The following is a 25395-nucleotide window of genomic DNA, read 5'->3' on the forward strand; positions in this document are numbered from 1 at the left end:
GTCACTCTGGCATTGAGTAATGATGCTCATTAACTATGCCCTTGTAGCCGAGCTGCACCAATCACATCGGTGTATCTGATATAGGCGGGCCAGAGGCGAGCTAAACAGATGAGGACAGTTTAATCAACCAGTTAGCTCCGCTGGTAGCAACGTCACCCATGTATTGTTGTGATTGGTCATAGTGTTATCCAATTGCGTGCCGTGAGATTTTCAAATACGTGCTTGGAGCCCCCCCTCAAGTTTGGCCATTTTCATTACTCAATGCCAGACCCTTAATCCTTCGGATTTGGGTCTGGATTTCCAGGCTAGTTCTCATGAACCATACGTTCAAAAAGCTATGAAAAGATAAGCACTTTACCTTGTATGATTTTTTATTTTTTTGTTGTGCGCACCACACAGACAGCTGCTGTATAAGAACGCGGCTGGCCGCGTAGGGAGGAGGTCGCGGTGATGGGTGGCCGTTTAAACAGGACTTTCAAGCCAGGGAGCGGAGTTCGCTTTCTGGGGAAAACAAAAGACTTTTACCCAGGAAAAGCTTCTTCTCCAAATCCACCGTGAAAACTAAACACACAGTATAACGAGAAAATAAAGACCACATTGGCTTAATATGAACAAACAATGACATGCGCAGCATGTAAAATAACGTTCACCAAAATAATATACAGACACAAAACAACATGCCTCGTTGGCTGTATGCTGTACACAAGGGAACAGAGGTTTCCTTAGATCGCTGACATCCGCTATAACATATAATGTAAACATAAAATATTTAAACTTTTATCGGTGCATTAAATCGTCCGTGCTTCGCTTGCTGTTAGCTTGCCGACTCTCTCACTCACGAGCGTCCCAAAAGGCCTTGCGCGGAGACTTCAAAATAAAAGCACTTTACTCTTAACCAAATAAAATCACTAAATAATACTAAATGCAATTTATATAATTCTAAATTATGACATTGATTGAAAACAAATTATACATTATTATAATGTAATTGCGACAATTACACTCACTTTTGCTTGCCTAAACTTAACCATAATCTCCGCCGAAATGACCGGCAGCTCGCGGTGCTCTGTAACTGGCTTACAGTCACCTATTTTCGGGTAACTGAACCAGCAACTATCACTGACCTGACGGAGCACCGTGCGGAGCACCGTTGCCGGTGTCGCAGCGCTCTGTAGCGGCTAAACACATCTACTAACTGCCGCTGATACGACGAGCTGTGACGGAGGTCTGTAGCCGTGTCACGAAGCTCTCGGCTTAAACAGCTAGCAACTGCCGCTCTGTAGCACGGAGCTCTGTAGCTGATGTCACGTGACCAGCCGGCAGTCTCCTAGTTTTCGTATGATATCATACGTTTTAGTGTGCATAACTTTTCGTACGATATCCTATGAACCCGTTCATGAGACTGCGTTGGTTCAGGGAATGCCGGTTAAGGGAACTTCTTTCGACAAAATTCCTCCATTCGGAACACCCTGCAACGTCACTAACGCAGATATCACTTCCTCTATGCGTTACCCTGGTAACGGTAAACACCTTGGATACATTGCTGCTACGGTGGAACCAAGGGGGTGAGCGAGCATCCGGAACGCGTACCTCCTATGGGGAGATTCTGAGGCTAACAAGCCATCACCTTCAGCTAGCATTCCATTGACTCCCATTCATTTTGGCTTCACTTTGACAGCGAATAACTTTACATCTGAAGCATTTAAAGACTATTTTCCATTGTTTATTTCTAAAGAAACACAACAATTTATAAAAGGCTCCATTACTTTATTTATGGCCCCGTAGCAACCGTTTTTGTAAAAATAGGCTAACGATTGTGTCATAACCACGTGACTGTCTGTCGCACAGTAGAGAAATTACCATATAGTCAGGAGAAGCTTGCAGGCAGTTTCGACTTACATGAGCTGTTTAGGTTTAATTACTAATGTTAACTAGCATTTTAGTTAGCAATAAAAAGCCTATGTTATCTCCTTACATATACCTACGCTCTCCGTCTCTGTAAGATTGGGAATGATTGAGATTTCTCTCGGCACAGCTACCAGAAGACTTCACACTTTCAGACAGGTTGATCACGTCACATCTACGTCTTCAAGCTCAGTTTGAGGCTGCTCAGTAACGCTCAGACATCACCGGGAAAGTGCTTCTAATAGACTTCACTGGTCTCCGTCAAAGTCTACGCTGTGTCCATTTATTTAACTGTCTATGGGTGGAACTGCTACTGAACTAAAATATTGAAACAAAACCTGATACCATTACAAAACATATTCTATTAAAATGTCCGTAACTGGAGAATAAATGTGTTTTGATTAATTTACAAGATCTACAGTGCCGTTTTTAGCAAAGAGCAATGACTGATGAGCTTCAGGCAAAGTGTTGAACCGCTGTTTAGTTCTTCCCTACACAGTTCGCAGTTCCCTTTGAACTGAGCATGTTTGCTCCCTATGGTTTGGAATCGTACTTAACATGGCGGCATACCCCATGCAGTCCACTACGCAGGGAACTACTAGGCAATCAGAACGCACCCTTGTATAGCCACCATGGATAATATGACCTCGCTACTCTGCCTTCATTTCCATCTCTTGTCCTAATTTACTCTTTTTACTCAAAATAATCCTCTTCTTCTTTTAACATATATAACAAACTTTGTTTGCCCCCAAAAGCTCCTGAAACGGAAGATGCACAAATATTTTGTAGTTTTAAAATAATTACAAGGACAAAGTTTTCCTTTTTATATGGTATTTTGTGTGTGATTAATAGTTATTTTGTCATGCAAATTGAGGAAATTTAGCTCATACTATGCCCTGTTGATATAACATTATACCTTAAAAAGCCATATTGTTTTCCTAGCGTGAATTTAAAAGAAATGTAAGATAAAGTGTAAACACATGTGGTCTAAGACGGCCCATTTAGTTTTTGTAAGCATGAAAAATTCTCCCCAAGAAACAAAATGATTCAATCCTAAAAAGCTTGTATTTTGTAAAGGCTGCATGCATTTTATTGACAGATGTCAAAAGAAAGCATCACAGTGTTCAGGGTATATTTCCAACATTCTTTTGAGTCAACTCAGACGGTCGATTCAGTCCTTTAATCTTGATCCAGACAAAGAAAATAACAATGCCCTGTGGCCAACACAGTTTGATCGACTGCTTATATTGTATTAAATGAAGGAAGAAAGATGGCTCTCGCATAAGAGCCACGCCCAGCGGAGCACAATACAGTACACCTCTGAAAATGTGCTCTTGTGGATCGTCAGTAACAACAAACGCACATTCAAGTCAGCCATTATCAAAAAGAATCATGGATCTCATCCTGAGATTGCTTTGAAAGAAGATGTTTGCAGACCGTATATGAGAACATTAAATAATGCAGTAGTCCCAGCGCTCTGCTCCCCACTGAAGTTGGTTGCTGTGTGGCGTCGTTCTTATTAAGCACTCAATTAAAGCCATTCCCAAGGAGAGGCAGTGTGCAACAATGTTTGAATTAAGAAACGTTGCAAGCTCACACAGTCTGTGAAGACTTACCCCGAAGGGCCGCTGTGCCTTGAAACCAGAGGCTTGGAAGTGACACAGCATCATAAAGCATTGCTAAAGCAAAGAAGTTATTCTAATATGATTGAATTACAAATAGGGCATTTACAGAACCAATGAGACTAGATAAATAGAGCAGGAAATGGAGCTGTCTCAATGAGCCGTCTTGGGTCGTTTTCTCCTTCAATCTAAATATTAAAAATGAACAGAGAGACGGGATTCCGTAAACAACACCGAGGAGCTTTGCTGTATTATAGTTAAGCGTACTTATATCTGACAGTTGTGTCAGGCTCTCAATTCACAGCGGTGCGCTCACAACCGCTTTTGATGGTGAAGACAGGACGTATTTTTGTGTAAATTACACTTATTCATGACCTTCCTTTGAATAAGGCAACAATCTGTCATTCACTTAGAAGTAAAGTATAGCGGGTGGAAGATTTTGCATGTAGATAAAAGATTTGTTTCAATGAAATCCAGCCTGTGCAGGGCAGGAAAACATCAAACTGAAGGCAACTCATTTAGAGAAACTGCATTTTGAAGAGTTTGTTTTTGCAGTAATCCTATTTTGCTGGCAGTTCCAAAAAAAGAAACAAAAATTCCCCAAATTGTATCAAGTAGTAGCTTTAGAGTGGGTTTTCTACATTCTTTTTTACTTTTCCTTCTTTGCTGACTCTTTAAGCCACAGACACTTTGATGCAGTGAAAACTAAATTCATCTTTTATGTATCTGCTCGATAACGTGCTGACACTTCTGGAATACAGCCTAATTATATCATACCTTTTTAGAGTTTGTCGAAGGAATAAACTTGTACTTTTCCAGTTTCCTGCTCGACAGGCAAGATTTCTTCACCACTCAGCTCAGTTTATCAAACAGCTCTATTATGCCAGATTCAAACAAGTAATGCATGCCATACATAAAACCACACTGCACTCTGGTAAAGTGGTATCAGGGGTCTGCAGCTTCCTCATCCATTATGGTGTTGTGGAAAATCTCACAGCGCTGTTTACTTTGAAAATCCAGCGGAGTGAAGCAAAAAAAAAAAGCAGCGATGCTAAACAACTGACACCATGCATGTGTTTTTATTTGCTTCTTATTGCCGTGTTTATCTCCAAAAGGTGATATTAACCTAATCAGGGCGCATAAATACATGCAACATATTCAAATGTTCTTTACTTTTCTCTAAACTTTTTATATATATATATATATATATATATATATATATATATATATATATATATATATAGTACATTATGGTTACATCTATTATTCTCGTTAGATTAATCTGCTGTTTATTTTCTGTTAATCGGTTAATGATTTTGTCTTTAAAATGTCAGAAAATAGTCACAGTTTCCCAGAGATCAAAATGACGGATTCAAATGAAGTGCTGAAACAATTGGTAGTACAGCAAGAAATGAAAAGCACAAATTTGAGAAAATTAAACGAGCAAATTGTTCAGTGATTCAAACGATTATTATCACAATAACTGCCTATTCATTTTCTGATGACCAGCAGTTTCAGGTCTCCAGTGTACTTTTACCTCTTCCGGCCCTCTAAAATGTTATAAAATGTACAAGTTAGTTTGAGTAGACTAAAACCAGAGGTTGAACTGCTCTGAGGCCAGGGTTTATAAGCAAAAAAGTTCGGGAACTAATTGCTGTATAGACCCAAAGTCATATTGTGCTTCAACAACAGTTATACTGATTGATAACAACACATTAGTAAGGAATGTCCAGCCCACAGAGGGAGGAAGCAGCTGGAAGCAAAGTGAAAGACGACGCAACAAGTCTCCCTCACCAACTCCCAGCCTGCATCTGTACAGTTCAAACTGACGGACCGATGGAGAAACTAAACTATCATGATTAATGTTTAGTGTCCCTGTGGCTGTGAGATCCAGTGACAAGACAGGTCCACGAGTTCTGTATGTAAGACGAGAAGGAAACAGCCCTAGAAAAGTTGTCCGTCACATCTCACGTAAAAGAACACATCCCCCCCCCTCCTCTCTTTTATTACTTGAGCTAGCTTTCCTGGAGAGACATGAATTAAAAATGACCCTGATGACACATTCTTTTTCCGATACCTCCTACAGAAAACGCGCAATAAAATGTTGATGTCGTGCCTCTAAAAGCACATACGCCAGGATATTTTTAATGTCACTTCGGTGCTGCTACGTCACTTCTGACACGCGTGTTTGCTTCCGGGACGTCACCGACCATGAAAGAGCTGTGTTCCTGTGAGGTTGAGTCTGGTGCAGCGTGGGCCGCATGACGCAAACCATTAGATGCCAGTCAACGTGTTCATTAAGCTTCTTTGTGCCGTAGTATCTTGTCTTCATGTGGAAAGGTGGTAGTTAAATCTACTCTCCACTCCCCCAGACTTTAATTCAGCCATTTAAAAAAAAACAAAAAAAAAAAACTTAAATATTCATGCTTAGATCTCAAGAGAGTCTCTGCTCTCTTGTCTCAGGCTTTTGGGGAGCTATCGACGCTCATGTTTCACAACTCAAGACTGAGCTGTGGAATAATCTTCCTGGACGCTTTTAAGGTGAAGTTTTCTCCTTTATTCTCTCTGCTAACCTTTTAGAAGTAGTTCATCTCTTGTCAAGTCGGATTATAAGGACGCAACGGATCACACACAGAGTTTTAACAGAGCTGCTCCCCAGTCGGCCACAGATTTACAGTAACGGTGAATGAACAGTATATGTAGCGTACAGCATCAGATGCTCATTTGCAGCATGATAGCACTGCTCTGACAGGTGTTATCATTACACTGGCGTAGTTTCCCTGACAGTGCCGTGCCTGTACGAGCCAGGTTTACTTTATGTTTCCGAAGCAGAACAATTCCACAGGAATCACTTTCAGTTCTCATTTGAGTGAGCAGTTTTGGCAGAAGTTGGCACGTCAGATGTGCTGAAGCTGCACAGATGCTGGTATCTATTAAACATATTAAAGCAGGCTTATATGGCATTTGCTGGCCACCAGACCCCAGGCCCAACACAGGCTACCACTACAGTGACTGACAGACGCACTGATAAACACCATTAGAGCAGTGCCACAGTGACATGAAGGCCTGATTCTGATCTCCACTTAGGGGCACTACCAACATAAACAAAACCTAACTTCAATTTTAAATTTGTTTAGTCAATCCCTGTAAAGTGCATGAAATCACCGCCTATTTATTTTTATTTTTTCATTTTTGCTTATGTTAAACAGCTTTTTTGCATGCATTTGTTTCTGTATTTATTGTTTATTTCATAGTAATGTTCAATATTGTCAACCACCAAAGGCAAATTCCTTGAAAGTAGCCCACTTATTTGGCAATAAACCTTTTTATGATTTATTAATCTTCTAAATCAAGGTAGGTTTACCTGCCAATATGCAATACTTAATTTGAAAGGTGTATGTTGTATTAGCGTTACAGTTTAAGTTTTCTTCCGTTTTTTCCCGGTTTAATCCCGCGGTATCCAGGAGCAGACGGATTCCAGTGGCCACGGTTGGTGGTCAGCGGCGGCGGCGGCGGGGGCGGCGGGCAACATAATCAGCAAAATCCGCAGGGATTATTCATGGGAGGGTCAACGCACGAGGATTACTAAACATCTGCACTGATCGGAGAGACGCTCACACACACACACACACACACACACACACACACTCAGATTACTTTGCTTCCACCATGATAGTCCCACAACAAAGTAGACCCAGGCAAATGAGATCAGCAGAGGGTGAAATTCAGAGAAGGCAATCCCGGCTGCTTCCATCCCCTATTCGGCTACACACAGCATCAAGGTTTCAGTGTAATCTGTGAAAAAGTTAGAATGCAGGCTGGGTTTATTTGCGTCGGAACTGCCACTGCTGCTGAGCTAGTGGAGATTGAACTTGAGAGGTGGCGAAGTTACCACAGAGGCTATGGGGAATAATAGAATAATAACAATCTTACCTGTCCTCGCAGCAGTTTACGTCTCCAAGAGAATTCACAGCCTCAGATTAATCCGTATTCTATCACTAAACAGAATTCTGCACGCAGACATCACTGTCGATTTGCTGGGCGACGCTCCCGGCCAAAAAATATCCGTCTGACTTGTGCGCTAAGAAAATGTTCCTCTTTCTTTTGTGTAGCGCTACATTCACGGGCTGTGTCGTTCTGTGCCGTCCTGCGCTGTGCCGTTCTGTTCTGTGCGGCTCCACTACTGTATCTCCATCTCTGCCTCGCTTTCTCTGTGTGTGTGTGTGTGTGTGTGTCAGAAGTACTTGCTGACGGCGTGGCGTCTCGCAGGTTGCATATTGGAAAGTGAAGCGTTGCTGTGCTCACTCCCTCCGATGCGTCAAGTGTCTCTCCCTCCTTCCGTCCCTACCTCCTTCCCCTCCCTCCCTCCCTCCCTCCTCGAACCGTGCCGGAGCGCAGCGGGACGCACGCACGCGCGTCCGGCGGAGAAAGACGCGGAGAGAAAGAGGGAAGAGGAGAAAGAGAGAGCGCTGTCTTGTCTTGTCTGTCTGTCCCCCCCACCGACCAGCCTCCTCATTGCTCAGGCCATTCAAGCGGAACAGACGCCCTCCTTCTACTTGCTACTTCTCCTTCCATCCTCACCTCCTCCTTCTTCTTCTTCTTCTTCCCCTGCTGCTGATGGGATGTCCAAGCAGTGAGTGTTGGACCATAGTGAATTCGGCTGGCTCGTATAATTGTGGTAAACAAACCGGAAATACGGTTTTGTTCATCACTATATAAAATCTATAAAATCTAATTTTGATGATGCCCTTTTTACCAGCTCAAAACTATAGGCTACTTAGAGGGGAACTCTGCCGTTTTTACCAGTGGTGGAAGAAGAATCCAGCAATACAGTGTAAAAATACTCTGCAACAACAACAACAAATGATTTAAGTAAAAGGTACAGAATGGCCTATTTCAGAATAATTTATATTGTATTATTGGACTATAGTTATTGATGCATTAATATGTGTATCACTTTACTTTAATGTAAGCTAAAGGTGTGACGAGATCTCAACACGAGATTTCGTGAGATTAAAGGTCCCATGGCGAAAGGTGTAAACCGAGCCCTGGGTATCCTGCTCTGCCTTTGAGAAAATGAAAGCTCAGATGGGCCAATCAGGAATCTTCTCCTTATGAGGTCATAGGGAGCAAGGTTACCTCCCCTTTCTCTGCTTTGCCCGCCCAGAGAATTTGGCCCACCCGTGAGAGAGAGATACGTCATGGCTTTTTAAATGAGCAAAGTGGTAGTTGGTCAAGGTCACACCCCCCCCTCCATCTTGCCCCCCCCCCCACCCCTCTCCTCCTCAAACAGAAACACAAATGACACATCCTAAGGAAAGCTCATTGTGGGACTGGCTCTAGTGGCTGTAATTCTGCACCAAGGCTGAATTTCGAGAAAGAGACTTCAGATACAGTATTAGGGGACCACTAAGGTCTATATAAAAGAGACTTCAGATACAGTATTAGGGGACCACTAAGGCCTATATAAAAGAGACTTCAGATACAGTATTAGGGGACCACTAAGGTCTATATAAAAGAGACTTCAGATACAGTATTAGGGGACCACTAAGGTCTATATAAAAGAGACTTCAGATACAGTATTAGGGGACCACTAAGGTCTATATAAAAGAGACTTCAGATACAGTATTAGGGGACCACTAAGACCTATATAAAAGCATCCAAAGAGCACCATGTCATATGACCTTTAAATGTGACGAGATTTCTCGTTGAGGTAAAAAGTGTCTCGCGATATCAGTACACAGGTGCAGAGCAGCAGCCTTGAAATTAGCATAGAAAATCCCCCAGCCGTTCTCCAAAGTTGACTCGGAGTTTACATTTGCAGACAGTAGTGGAAGAAAAAAGCTGCCTGTAAAACCCATTGTTAGAGCCCCATCTCTTGGCCGAGACACACACGCGTCCGCAGCGTGCAGTTCACTGTGGCGCTGTCTCGCGCTGACCACTCTCTTTCTCTGTTAAAATGAGTCGGGAAGCGGACAGCAAAACCTAACTTTACTTTTGTTGATATTAAACAGAGAGAAATGGTCACAAATCGATACTAGAGTAGCCTACTTCCTTGTTAAGTGCTGCGATTAATAAAATGCAGGGGAGGAGAAAATAGCATCTGTCTTCACAAAAACCATCTGTTGAGTGTTTGATGGTAATTTATTTGTGCTTTAGAACGTAATCAATGTGAAACGGTAAAATAATCTTTATTTCTCTCCGTCTACTGTACAATGACAAATTCAAGTACAAAACATTTGGTCTCAACAGTCTCAACTACTGCCAGAAAATGCTTGGTTATGTTGTAACCTTGATTCTCTGAGTGAAGAGACTCTCTCTCCACCATACATATGGAAAAAGTAACAGTGCAACGGTTAGTTATTGTAGAATAATGTTCTTACTATTTGCAGATAAATATAAATAAGAATGTAAAAGGTTTCCATAAGAGACCAAGTGTGTTTTGGTGTTGTGCGCTGTCATAGAGACGGTGGTTCCTCGAACAAAGGAAAATCTGAAGCACAGAAGGTTTAGCTCAAGCCATAACTATAGAGTAGTTAAAGGTCATGAGTTGCGAGCAAAGTACATTGAGTAATAATAACAAATGAAACGGGAACAGAATGTACCACTTTGCGTGAAGAGCAAATGAGGGCGAGACATATATACAGTGGCCCCCACCCTGGCGTGTGTTGTGTGAAGATAACAGTCCCGGTGCAGGACAAGAAGACAACACCACAGAGCGAGGGGGTGAGGGGGGATATAAGTTTAGGGAAATGATAGAACGGGGCTCAAGGTCTGACAGTCTAGAGATACGTGGACCGGCTCCGGCTTTGTTAAACTCGTAGAGATGGTTGTAGGTGAAAATCCCAGTAGATCAGCAGTCTCAATACTCTAACCAGCTCGTCTGGCACAAACAACCATGCCATGTTCAAAGTCACTTAAATCCCCTTTCATCCCCATTCTGATGTACGGTTTGAACTTCAGGACATTGTCCTGACCATGTCTACACACCGAAATGCAATGAATTGCTGCCATGTGATTGGCTGGTTATACATTTGCGTTAACTAGCAATTAAACAGGTGTACTTAATAAAGTGGCTGGTGAGTTTAAATCTGCTAAGTAACTAGTAACTAAAGCTTTAAAATAGATGTAGTGGAGAAAAAAAAAAAAGTACAATATTTACCTCAAGATTGTGCTTGAACGGATCTGTGTCATCTTTGTGTTGTCAGTGTGTTTAGATGAATGGTATTTAGATTAATGGTGTTTGGCTTCCCTCCGTGTGGGAGGTATACTAGAGTCATGGACAGGAAGCCAAAAAACGTTCATCCAAACATACTGCAATGACACAGAGCTGAATTTAAATCAGCAAAATATCAATTTAAGTACAGTACTTAAGTTAATACTTAGTTATATGAGATATGTGGGGCACAATCTTTTCACCCTGTGTGTTGAGCTCTCTGTTTTAACTAAACCATCTTTGTTGGGAGTCGCACATGCGCAGTAAGTACTGCTAGCTTGTCAGTTGCAGAGTATGAGGGCGTGCCATGCTAGCAGCTAGGCGAGCATTATAACGTGTTTTACAAAGTGATGCACGTCTGTCTCTGAAGTAAAGGTTGGACTACAATAGAGCTGTTTGGAGCAGTTTGTGAACAGTGTTTTCTGTTGGAGATGGTAAGTCCCTTTGGGGTGGACTTTGGACTTTTTCACTTTGTAAACCTATAACATGCACAAAAAGATATATAACACAATAAAAGTAAAGGGGAAAAGCCAAAAAGCATAATATGAGCAATATGAGAAAAAAACAACAACTTTGGGGTTCTTAACTATTTTCTTATATTGAAAAATAATTGCTTCTGCGCTCACATCCATTTGAATTCAGGAGTGTACTTCTCCCAGCTGGAGTTATTTAAGTAACTTACTCATGCTTGGGTTTTTGAGAAAATGTAGGGACCGCCCACAGGACCAAGAGAGCACTTTTCATATGCCAAGTTTCGTTGAAAAAAAGAAAACTAGTGCATTCCTTTAATAATACATCAATTTTATGATGTATATTTATAGAATATACATTCTGCTTACTACTAATTTGAAGGCGCTGAATTCCATGAAGACCAAACATTTGTGACTATAATTGGGGTTTTGGTGACACCATGAACTACAGTAAAGTCACTATGATCTCACTCTTGAGTGAAACAGGTACAAAAAGTCCCTATAGTGATTCCACATAGCCCAATGCCACCCCCGTGTTCCCATTACAGTGACTAAAGAACATGCAGCAAGTGCAGTTTTCCCACTAGCACTGGCTAATCACCATCTCCCCTATGTTTAAAAATCACCTCACCATCATTTGTCTTATTCTCTGACCATTCAATAGAAAAAAGGGCTCCCTTTCAATTAAGTCGGATTGCCTGAAAGGATCAATAATTGCCACTAATATTGACAAGGGATGCGGGGGCAGGAGGTCAAACAGGTAAATAACGTCTCTGCATCTCCACCTTAATCAATGAACTGATTCTACTAACACCTGTGAATCCGTCAGTATTCACTGATTCCAGCCCACACTACAGTGATTTTTGCAACCGTGCAGTGAGTGGACTCTGAACCACATACATTTACATAATCACACAGGCTGTCAGAGTTTTAAAAACAAAGCAGTGTATCAGCAGGAAGGGTCAGTGAAGGAGAGTGTCAGTGAATTTTGGCTTAAAATTAAAAAATGAAGAAAATAATTCTTGGGTTGATACCCAGCAGCTTTGACAGGTCATTCCTATATGGCACAGCATCATTCCTGCCTCAACAGAAGTAGTGGAGCTCTGACCATCACTCTGCAGTTTTTTTTAAATTTTTTCACTATTGTGGCATTTGATGTATCCATTTATTTCTGAATCATTAATTCCACAGAATAACAGTGCGTTACAAAATGCAATTTAGACACTGTGCACAGAACCTTTTTATTTTATTTTTTTTATTTCCTTATTTACACAAATAACACTGTTTTTTTATATCAGTTTTGGTAACACTTTGCATTGATTTGCATATTAACTCCCTGGAAGCTTCCCAGACCTTAACTGTAACCACAATGAAGCAACAACAACTTTTTAGCTGAAGCTAAATGCATTTTGCAGTTTTAATAAGTGCATACAATATATTATGGCCCTAATTAGATCCTGTCCAACTTTCAGCTGGTAAAAAGTCTAAACCTGGTCCCAAAAAGTGACATTGTACACACACACACACACACACACACACACACACACACACACACACACACACACACACACACACACACACACACACACACACACACACACACACACACACACACACGTAATACAAACACCCAAACCCCATTTGTGTGACTTTGCAGATGTGTTGTCTTCAGTGTGCTATAATTTATTCCCCAAGGAAAGTATTTATATTGATTTCACCTCGCTCATTTACTAGGCCTGTAGTAAATATATTTATGACTCCCTGGGTTTTAGGCACCACATAGCGCCACACCACATCTTGTTACTGTAAGAGTTCAGGGTTTCAAAGAGAAATTGTGTGTTTATATCACTGGATTTTTAAAGTTGTAAAAAGTGAGGTTAAACAGTTTTAGAGTGACTGAAAAACTTTCCAGAATATGTGAATATTAACATTAACAATGAAAATCCAGTATACCTTGGGAAGTCAGAAATATATTGGTTAAGCCCTCAAAAAACAATTAATTTGGTAAGGACATTCAAGAAATAGCATGGCACATTTGAATGAGCCACTCTTGCTATTGCCTATAATCCTGTGTCTGTGGTGTTATAGTTTCGCCTTGCCAGACCTTCCTCCACAGCACTGCAGAGGAGGGTCTGGCTGGTCCACACAACAATACGGGATAGGAGAAAAACGTGCTCTGGTTAATTGGCATTTCTTTAAACCAATCCCAATCATCATGGGCGAACGCACGTACGGTGCTTCTGCAAAATAGCCTCGGGGATGATCTTGTTTTGTTGAAAGGTGTGTGCGTAGGGAGACACGCTGTGCAATTAAAATGTCTGTTGAGTGTGTAATGAGAATTTTACTCAAAAAAAAGATAAATATAATTTGATTGGCAGTTCTAGCTCGGAGGATGTTTCCTGAATCGACCTACGTTTAGAATGCCACCACAAAGAAAGCGGAAGGTGAGGGACATCCGGCCGAAAAGAAGGGACATCTGGCGGAACTTACGGTGACACTGGAACAATCCAGTAAATTAAGCGTTGTCGATATAGACTAGTAGTGTTATATTTAAAGCTACGGTTAGCAACTTTAATAAAAAAATAGCTTTTGTCATATTTGCTCAAACTTTCACTATATCCTGATAGTACTAAATGAGTCAGATCATCTGTGAAAAAAACTTTCCTCTGCCTCGTCCTGGTGGTCCTAATGACATAAAGCCTGGTACAGACGGCAGGATAATTAGGACGATTTTAGCCCCGATTCACCCCTCCCGACAATCTTAAGGATGCTCCGATTATGGTAAAATAATCTGATCAGATATTCCTGCCGTGTGTGGTGTGTTAAGACTGCTCTCGTCTGCTCGGAAGGACGTCGGGACCGCTCCGATCTCAAATCGGGGATATCCAACATGTTGGATTTTTTTGGCCCGATTTCCCCTCGTGTGTGGTGTCCCCCGGGGACAAACGAGAACGCAGCCTGTGGACTGTGGCATACAATAAAGTCGATGGGCATAACTACATCCACAACTGCAGTCCACCAGAGTACATGGAAACGAATATATGAACATGTATTTCAACGCTAATTAATCTGTGTAGTGCGTAATGACATTTCTATGAGAAAAAAACAACAACTCGCCTCCATATCATGATGTAGCTGAGTATAGTCCATACTCGCGTTGTCTCCACTTCTTTGACCATCGCCTTTTCTTTTGATAACGTTTTTTTTCGGTTAAAAACAAACTACAAACTATCGCCACTGCATCCGCCATGATTGTTTACTCTGAAGTCGCGTTTGATCTCGAGGGATTTTGCGAGATTTCCCGTCTGACCTGGAAATGCTCGGCAGTCAAATCGGTTCGTGTGTGATGTGTTGATTTTGCCGTGTGCTGCGCACCACACACTGTACGACCAAAACTGTTAGACCCGTGATTTTTTATCGCCGTGTGTGGGGTCTCTCAGGATTAGAAAATCGGCCGACAATTTAAAAATCGTCCCATGTGAACCAGGCTTAAGGAAAACATCTAATCAGAGCCGAGGAGTCTCTAAAGCTGTGTCAATTACAGCTCGCGAACTGCGGTCAAAGTGTAAATCTACGCAGCACTAATCAAATATGAATCCAGATTCTGTTTCTGCATTGCATATTTCTCGCCTCACATTTTCAGAAACATATTCTAGTGTACTGTTTAGCTGTAAAATGAGAAATACAGTACACTAAGATATGTTTCTACTTTGTATGTCTCTATAGACCAAATCACTGTGACGTCGCACTAACACAAACAACTTCCGGGTTAGTCTATATCCACGACGTTCCACTTCCAGGATTGCTCTCGTTCTGTCGGAAATTCCTGAAAAGTCTGTTTTTCGGATGTCCGTTACCTTCCGTTTTCCTTGTGTTGTAATTTTTAACTCCGGTGGATTAATGAGGACTATGGTTAACTGCTCCTCAGATCTCTGCAGGGTAAATCCAGACAGCTAGCTAGACTATCTGTCCAATCTGAGTTTTCTGTTGCACGACTAAAACTAAAACTTTTTAACGTACACAAGTTCCACCAAAACAACCAAGCCTTCTCGAAGCTATTTTGCAGTGGCAGTGTGGGTCCATTCTGCGTGTAGCACCGCCCAAGACGATTTTGATTGGTTTATAGAAATGCCAATAAACCAGAGCACGTTTTTCTCCCATCCAGGAATGCTGTGTGGACTAGCCAGACCCTCCTCCGCAACGCTGTGGAGGAAGGTCTGGCAATGTGAGACTACTTCGGGGTAGACAACTGGCAGTTGATTTGATTTGGGGAGAGATATGTGAAATCAGAAAACTTGTTGTCATTTTAGATACAACTGTGGAATGACATGAACTGTTTTATTAAACAAAAATAACAGACTCCAAAACAGCGGGTGAGATGAGATTTGCTGAGATATTGCTGTTGGGTAAACTCAAGCTGTCATTTTCTTTAGACTGTGGTCTCCAACCTAACTTTAGTGAAAGTGTTGAGATATGAAAGCCTCAAACATGTATTTTAGATGAATGAGATGTACACACTTTGAAATAACTTGCCCGTTTGCTCAGCGTCTTTGGCCTTTGGTTTTCTTCCCCGAAGTCATTGTAAGCAAACCTTGTGATTGGTTCTATGTAAAGTCAGAGGTTGTAGGGCTATATTTGACATGATTTTGTTTCTTTTTTAATGTATTGTTGCCTCAATTGTTAATATTCATGTTCATGTTGTGTGTTTTATAGTCTCATTTTTTATGTGCGTGACTTATGATCAGGCCTACATTTGTTAATTTAGTGGCTAGTCAGACTCCTGAGGCAGTAGTGTTACTACTCTAGTGGCAGTATGCTATGTTTCACATAAAGCATCATCAAATGATGTAATCAACTCAATTTTGAGCTGAAAGAGGTAAAACAGTGTTACTGTGTCATATCACAGGGTATGCTGCAATGTCATATGGGTACATGCTTATTTGATGTTTTTATGTATGTGTTATGCTGATGTCTGCATTGAAAAAATGTAAACTGTTAACTTCAGGCTTTTTTTAAATGTGTGTGTGTGTAATCTTGGGAGAGACAGCACAGGTAAAATAAATCAAAAAATTCTAATACGTGCATAGTATCTATTCGTGTCAACCAGCTTGTGTCTATTTCAGGGTTTCTTTCCATGAAAGCCATGTCTTCACTCTCCGTACCTGAATTACATGCTCAAGTCTGTAATTAATTCAACCTTTGATCCACCATTTTTCCATTATCCTGATATAAGCCTTAATTAGAGTAAGAGGGATTTAAGAAGGTCTACTCCTTTAAAAAAGAAAAGAAAATCAATTTACATGCAGGACCGGTGGTAATTAGTAAGAACGTATGGAGGTCATTCCTAGTTGACCTGCAACAGAGCAGAAAAGAGTTAATCTACGGCAGAATTAACCGGGGAAATCTCCCCACACGCTGAAGTCAATAATAACTAAATAAAACCAACCAATTACCATTGAACTAAAACACACCTACCATGTAATAAAAGCATTGCAGGTTTGAATCTTACTCTAGATATTGTCCCATCTTTTCTGTGCGTGCCATCTCCATGAAGGCCACTGTGAACCGCACTCAGAAGATTCATCCGAGTAGACTGTATATGTGCAAGATTGATGCAATTGCTTTTCACAAGAGTTGCGCAGATAGAACCAGATGACTGAAAATGGAATTTCTCATTATTGTCTCTCTGTTATCTTTGGTTATATTCTCTCGGTGAACACAACCATTGTGTCTGAAAGCCAGCCGCGAATGAGAGCACAGGTTTCAAAGCATCCCTGTGATAACCCCCCCCAGCCCCTCCGCCCCCAGTGCTGCCTCAGAACCACAGAGCACCATATGATATAGAGCAGAGCTGTCATCCTTGGCAGCCCGGGTCTCATTACTCAGGCAGCATTTATCCATCCATGCTCAGGAAGTCTGCGTTCATCAGGCCTTTTTATCGATGGCTATCAGGGTCATTACTAGGGATGGACAGTATTTCCTGTGCAGTCATAATTAAGTCATAGTGCTGCAGTCGTTCATCAGTAAGGTTATAGTTTGACTGAGAGCTGTAAACACCCTTATGGCTAGCTTTTCTGAATAGTGTTTTGCAGAATTTCAAGATCACCGGAGCCTCTTTGTATTTTTTTATGATGCCTTGTCAGGGGAAGTTGTGTTAAGTGAGTAGTCTGCAGATACACACACACTTGCATGATTTGTGAAACTCCGGTGTATGTGTTTAAAAAAAACCTCATCCTTCTACATATATTAAAATCATTTTGTCATCTCGTACACCGGAGTCATCATGTCTCCAACCCCTGGGGTTTGGATCAGAGTTATGGGAGTGCTAGCAGGTGGGAGAATCACAGTGCATGGGGTGGCTCGTGTCATAGTGAGAACTCAGCACTTTAAAACTAATTTCAGCATTACTGTCACGTGGATTTCTGCTGATACAACCCTGTGTTTTGGCTATTAAAAAAACAAAAAAAACAAAAAGACAACCTGCACAATATGCAAGACCAGGGAGGTGAAATGGGAGGACACATTCTTGTTAGACATCTATTGTAGACATACTTGGGATTGTTGACAACATGCATAATGGATCAGTGCTTTTACCCTTGCTCGCCTCTTAATGCATTTAAAAAAAAGAAAAGAAAACCTGGGATGCAAATGACGAAGTCAATGGGGACCTTCTTCAATTTGTGCCATAAGGAACGTGTAAATGTTGCTGCGAGACAATACACAGGAAAGACGTTAAGAAGTGAAATCTCTATTCATCCCTTGATGGAGGAGAATAACCTTGTTTTATGGGCTGCGCCACAAAGCAGAAAATTAGTTCTTGAAAAAGTCATTAGCAACTTGCTTGTTTTATAGGGTGACATGCCCTCTTGTGACCAACACTGTGCATTTTTCTCTGTAGAAGCTTTTCCCTGTCAGATACTTAAACACAGGAGAAGGCTCCGAATAGAAAATACTTACAGAGACTTCTACACAGTAAATTAGTGTGGCACTGGTCTGTGAATGTATTTACTGAAAACCAACTGGTTTACTGTAACACAAATATGCTGTTAATTGTACAAGCAGGGTACTATTAGTAATTAAAAATTCAAAAGTTAGAGGGACTGTAGCCATTTATAGCCATAGCTATTTAATTTGTGTCTATTATTTTAGTATTGATGGGCTTCTGATATGATATGTGAGGTATATTATGCTTCCAGACATTTTGCTTTCCGATTAATGGCTTTCCTGTCAGTTCCAGTGGATTTTTTTCTCAGTAAATTTCACTTTAACAGACATTTTTTTGCACTATATATACAAACACTGCATCAATATTCCAGTCTTTAGGTCTGAAATAATCTAAACCCTAAATTGATTGTCAGTCTCTGTTCTGGGCTTAAATGAAGTTTAAAAAAGCCATGCACAATATTTATAATAGGAAGCTACTAAACATTTTTGACATTTTAATGTAAAGATCTCGAAACATCTGTTAAGTCACTACCTATCACCGAATGAGGTAACACAATAGTGATTGAGCATGAAAGCCTTTGCAGTATTACAAACTTTTACATTACATGTCATTTAGCTGACGCTTTCATCCAAAGCAACTTACATTGGCTGTATTTCAATCAGGAGAGACTTCTTTGCAGATATGCAAATATTTATTATAGATGAGAATGATATGAACATGGATACATGTATTGGGCATAGTCTTTGGGGATTAAACTCCATCATAGTACATATTTAAAGGGGCAGAAAAACAAGCATATTACCCCCCGATGGAGCCTAGACACTGGTGATGGCGGAGAGGGAACCAGAAGGGACTCCGGTTGCAATGGTTGATGAAGCCCGGAGGTGCAAGGGGAGGAGGAGGGTTGCACCTTTGCCTGAGAAGACAGCTGATAGCAAGAGAGGGACATTTAAAGCAACATGTCATTCTGTGATTGGATCATGATTTCGAGGCCAACTCTGATTGGCCTACCGAAAAGTGCACGCCTCCTACCAGCTGAACAGAATTAGGGAGAGATAGTGGTGACTGCAGTCATAGAAGTCTTCCTGAAAGAATTTGCACTGAGCTTCATATGTCAGAGGTTGCACGCCTCTGTTAAAGTGATGGTTCGGAGTAATTCACCCTAGGGTCCTTTGCACCATGACCTCGAGCCAAACACCCCGCCAGCAGCTTTTTTCACTTGGGTCGAACATTGGGAGAGTTAGCGTAGAGTAGCGTTATCAGCTGAATAGCTTAGCGCAGGGGCTAATGGACCCACGTTTGTATCTCGCGAGTTACCCCACTAATAATGCCCGAAATGATACCAAACTTCTACACCAGTACAAATAGGTTATGCAGTCATAAAACGATGGATTGGAAAGTTTGTAAGTACTCCAGAAGTGTATGTAAATAACACTTGCCTGTTGGCTTCTCGTCTCTGCTGCTGATGCTACTACATATTGTATAAAATTAAGTTGCAAATAAACTAGGCCTACAATAACGTGTAGTGCGGCCTAAAGCCTTTAAAACACACCTTTTAGTGCGTAGAATACTAAGCTGTTAAAATAAAATTGTTGGCATGATTTATAAATCATCTTTTATGGGGCACAGGTCATCTTTAGGATGAGTGGCTATCTTAGAGACATATAGGCCAGTAAGCCTATCATCAATGGGAATTTATATTTGCTAATAATATGTGGGAATTATGTTTAGCCATTTTCATTTTTGAAATTTTTTTTTCAAAAATTGACAATTTGGAGGCCCCCCTGCAGTGACTCTGAGGACCCCCCTAAGGGTCCCGGACCCCCTGTTGAAGATCTCAGCTTTAAGGAAAAATTTGTCAGTGTTGCAATGTGAAAGGGGTCGCTTGTAGTAAAGATAGAGAATTATCACTCAAATATGCAGCTTCCCTCAGCTTTACGGGTCATTTTTAACTCATTTCTTAGCTGTCCGACCCACAACTTGAAATACACTTTTGCATTTTTCCACAAATGACATGTGATGGGTAAGAGGAAAAAAAAATTGAAAAATGTCAGAATGTCAGGGTATCTCTTTAGGATCCAGACAGGGAGCTGTTTTGTCAAAATATGAAAATATGAAGTGAATGAAGACATGACATGAAGTCTTGAAGCCTCTGGGTAAATCAGACATGGCAGCATACTGCTTGAAAACAACCATGAAAAGGTTGCTGTAATGTTCACTGCATAAACTGAACATGTACTGTATGTAAGACAACAACGGCTATGATACGTTTCTTCTCTCAGACTCTGTGCCTTCTGTACAACCCTCATCCACCCACAGAAAAAAAGCACACATCTCACATCTGGAGAAAGCACAGGTTGAACAAAGTCTGACTGGTCTTGTCATCAGGTATTTTTCCAAATGAAAGAGCATTTTGTCTTTGAAAATAAGCTTCCCTCTAGCATAAACACATTTGAGTGGATATGACTACGTGTTAAACTCCTGTGCTCTCATTGTTCATTAACTGTCAATTAACAGTGGCGGAGTGAGCAGGGATATTACAGACAAACAATTAGACAGGCACTCAAACAGAGGCTGCACAGGTCAAAGTGCAGCAGATTAATTACCTCTGTCACATGCAAATGAAAATTGAAGTTACAAGAGAAAGCACACTGGTAAAGGATGTTGATGCTGTATAATTTTCTCCCAATCCATTTCCAGGCAAAACAGGAACACGGTTTTAAGATTAAAGCCCCTGAACACAGAGCTGGAGGAGAAGAAGACAGCGGCATATACTCTGGATACACTTATGTCGCTCCAGTGAATACAGACATTTTTTTTCTTGTCTTTTCCCGGATTGGAAAAAGATCATGAACAGAGGTAAAGAGGCACGGGGAGAAGTGTAGTGTTTTAAGGCATGCCACCTCATCACCCATGAGTGACGCGCTGATCTTCATTTCCCTGCTCACTGTAGCACATCTCCTCTCATCACACCTTTCCAGGTGCAGTCTTTTAAACAGTTCCCTGGTGTCAGCTGCGTCCGCTGAGCTGTTAGAGGACATCCTAACAAGGAGACGTGGAGGGGACTCTGTGCTCACAGCACACTGCGGGGACATGTGATAATGTGAAACCTAGTTAGGCTTAAGATCAAGTGAAGCTCAGGCGCGTACACTTGAAGCGTTAACCCCAACCACACATTCTTTGGGGCCTTGTTTTTCCCAACAAAATCTGCTTGTATCAACTAAAAAGCATGATTACTCGTTATTAATGGTTATGTTTAGGTAACTCATATTATTTGGTTAAGTTGCCTTTGTTACACACACACACACACACACACACACACACACACACACACACACACACACACACACACACACACACACACACACACACACACACACACACACACACACACACACACACACACAGTGTTATTTACAAGGATGTAGCACTTTATGGAATGATGGGGGGGGGGAATGCTAGCAGGGAACACAATCCTTGCGGCAGTTACATTTACATAAAAAATGGGTGACTTTGAGCCGGGTACAGAGCACCGCGAGCTGCCGCTCGTTTCGGAGGATATTAAGGTTAAATTTAGTCCACAAAATATAAGTGTTTGCTGCAACGAAAGTTAAGATTAGGCACCAAAATGACTAGTTAAGATTAGGAAAAAAAAAAAAGATTGTTGTTTGGATCCCAAACAACAAGCTCCCTTGCTTAAAAGTCCTGTGTGTTAACACCCACCCATCACCCTGACCACCTCTACTTTCGGCCAGCCGCATTCTTATACAGCGCCCGTTAATGTAGTGAATACAGCAAAAAAAAAACGTGGAATGCTTACGAATTACAGTGCTTAACTTTTCGTAGCTTTTTGAAAGAATGGTTCATAATAACAGGCTGAACCATACAATGCACAGTTTCTGGAGCCTTAAAGCTCCCATGGCATTAAAATTTCACTTTAATATTAATACGGGTTCCCCCAGCCTGCCTATGGTCCCCCAGTGGCTAGAAATGGCGATAGGTGTCAACCGAGCCCTGGGTATCCTGCTCTGCCTTTGAGAAAATGAAAGCTCAGATGGGCTAATCTGGAATCTTCTCCTCATGAGGTCATAAGGAGCAAGGTTACCTCCCCTTTCTCTGCTTTGCCCCCCCCAGAGAATTTGGCCCGCCCACGAGAAAGAGAGAGACATCATGGCTTGAAAACAAGCAAAGTGGCAGTTGGTCAAGGCCACACCCCCACCCTCCACCTTGCCCCCCCTCTCTCCTCAATAGCTACAGACACAGAAATGGCACATCATAAGGAAAGCTCATTGTGGGACTGGCTCTAGTGGCTGTAATTCTGCACCAAGGCTGAATTTCGGGAAAGAGACTTCAGATACAGTATTAGGGGACCACTAAGGTCTATATAAAAGAGACTTCAGATACAGTATTAGGGGACCACTAAGGTCTATATAAAAGAGACTTCAGATACAGTATTAGGTGACCACTAAGGTCTATATAAAAGAGACTTCAGATACAGTATTAGGGGACCACTAAGGTCTATATAAAAGAGACTTCAGATACAGTATTAGGGTGACCACTAAGGTCTATATAAAAGAGACTTCAGATACAGTATTAGGGGACCACTAAGGTCTATATAAAAGAGACTTCAGATACAGTATTAGGGGACCACTAAGGTCTATATAAAAGAGACTTCAGATACAGTATTAGGGACCACTAAGGTCTATATAAAAGAGACTTCAGATACAGTATTAGGGACCACTAAGGTCTATATAAAGAGACTTCAGTACAGTATTAGGTGACCACTAAGGTTATATAAAGGCTTCAGATACAGTATTAGGGGACACTAAGGTTATATAAAGAATTCAGATACAGTATTAGGGGACCACTAGGTCTATATAAAGAGACTTCAGATACAGTATTAGGGACCACTAAGGTCTATATAAAAGAGACTACAGATACAGTATTAGGGGACCACTAAGGTCTATATAAAAGAGACTTCAGATACAGTATTAGGGGACCACTAAGGCCTATATAAAAGAGACTTCAGATACAGTATTAGGGGACCACTAAGGTCTATATAAAAGAGACTTCAGATACAGTATTAGGGGACCACTAAGGCCTATATAAAAGAGACTTCAGATACAGTATTAGGGGACCACAAAGGTCTATATAAAAGAGACTTCAGATACAATATTAGGGGACCACTAAGGTCTATATAAAAGAGACTTCAGATACAGTATTAGGGGACCACTAAGGTCTATATAAAAGAGACTACAGATACAGTATTAGGGGACCACTAAGGTCTATATAAAAGAGACTTCAGATACACTATTAGGGGACCACTAAGGTCTATATAAAAGAGACTTCAGATACACTATTAGGGGACCACTAAGGTCTATATAAAAGATACTTCAGATACAGTATTAGGGGACCACTAAGGTCTATATAAAAGAGACTTCAGATACAGTATTAGGGGACCACTAAGGTCTATATAAAAGCATCCAAAGAGCACCATGTCATGGGACCTTTAAAAGTTATCTGACACACCACCAACATCACCCTCCTCTAACAAATAGGCTTAAGCACAAACAATCAATTAAGCAAAGTTAATTTGAGCAGAGAACCAACAGCAGCTTCCAGTGAGTGGGTTATACAGTATTATGTTGAGTACTGCAACAATAGGTCTTTGTCATTTGTTGCATTTGGTGTGAGAATTAAATGTCTCTCTACGCCAGTTGCTCATGTGTAGCACCAGCTAAAAACATGAAAAGGGTGGGAGGGGGGCTGCATCCTGACATTCCAGCAGATAGAGACTTTTGTTGTTGAGAAGTACAGATGTTCTTTTTGTTTTACGTTTTTAAACTCGTCTATAGTAGACTGGGTAAACCCAGCCCGATCTGCCGCCGATTTGATTTCGCCCTGCAGCTCAGGCTGGAAACCTGTACGTTTATCTATTCTGCTTCCGTTACACATTTGTGGAAACCAATCACAAACTGGCTTATCCACCTGGCGCGCTATTGGCGGGTTTAACACGATGACAATAGAGAAGCGAAGGCAAGCAGCTTTTTGTTTACATTCAACATGGCGGCCACCGAAGCGCATCAACCCGGTGATGCTGTTGCTGCTGTTTTAAAAGATTTCAAAGGCAAGTTTTCTCTGAAAATGGAACAGAAACTTGCCCTGGAACAATTCCTACAAAATAAGAATGTGTTTGCCTTACTACTGACCAGCTTTTCTTTTTTTTTTTTTTTACTACCGGCCGGCTTTTGCTCTGCCTCGCTCTGCAAAGTACATCACCCGGATCGTTGGTCTGATTGGTTGAAGACTATCCAATTGCGTACAGAGTCATTGGAAACTATGCCTGTTGATCACGCCTCTTGTGCAGAGAAAATACAGAGCACACTCCCCAGACTAATGTTCAAACTTAAAAGATTGAGCTTGGTCTGGTGATAGCCAGACTAGCTCTGTAGTGTTAGGCCAGAACACTGAGTTTGGAACGCTGTACACTAACATCTTTGATACATAGTGGAAGCTACGTGAACGCAAATGTATTTTCAAACTTGTGAATATGGCGGGCAAGTGGTTGCGAATGGAAATGGCAAAAACCGAACTACAAATTTTATTTATTATTATTTTTTTTTTGTCAGGCGACAATATGTGGCTGTAACGCTCTGCCCGGCTGCAATTAACCATTAAAAAGGGAGAAGAATAATTTCTGGTCATTGCATAACTGCTGTGCACGATTTGAGACAACATAATCCTGTTGAAATGTACGCACAACACAAGTGAGTACATAGTGTACTACATGAAAGTGTACTCACGGTAGTATCCGAATTGTGAAACACCAAAGACCTTACTGAAATAAGATGCTGCCGATTCGTCAAACAGGTCACGTAGCTAATTCAACCAGACGGGAGAATAAGGTTTGATTCCACACATGCGTGTAGGTGTTGAAAATAACTTTCAAATATAGCATTCAAATATAATTAGGTCATTTTCCATTCATCTGTCACAATATCAGTTTTTATGTGTTGCCAAACAAAGTTATACATTTCGTCGTAGGTTTGGTTTTCAACAGTTCATTTTAATTTAGTTTTAGGTTTGTTTTACGCCCCGGAAAAAGGAGGTCAACCAATATTTGTCATCATAGTTTTTGTTAATGACATTATTACGGACATGAATGCAGTTAAGATTCATAACTTAAACATTATCTGTAAAGACTGCCTTCATCCAGAAAACATGTCACCTTCAATA

General features: G+C 41.1%; 1 protein-coding gene across 2 annotated transcripts in view; it reads right to left on the reverse strand.

The window, feature by feature from the left end:
* The window catches only part of cntn4 (contactin 4), a 163324-nt gene extending 155470 nt beyond the window's left edge, over window positions 1-7854 (reverse strand). For both annotated transcript variants that reach the window (XM_039796925.1, XM_039796924.1), the window contains exon 1: window positions 7461-7854. The gene's annotated coding sequence lies outside the window, so the exon portion shown is untranslated. The remainder of the gene's footprint in view (window positions 1-7460) is intronic.
* Window positions 7855-25395: the final 17541 nt, after the last annotated feature.

Source organism: Perca fluviatilis, chromosome 4, assembly GCF_010015445.1.
Source record: "Perca fluviatilis chromosome 4, GENO_Pfluv_1.0, whole genome shotgun sequence".
In the NCBI taxonomy this organism is placed as follows: domain Eukaryota; kingdom Metazoa; phylum Chordata; class Actinopteri; order Perciformes; family Percidae; genus Perca; species Perca fluviatilis.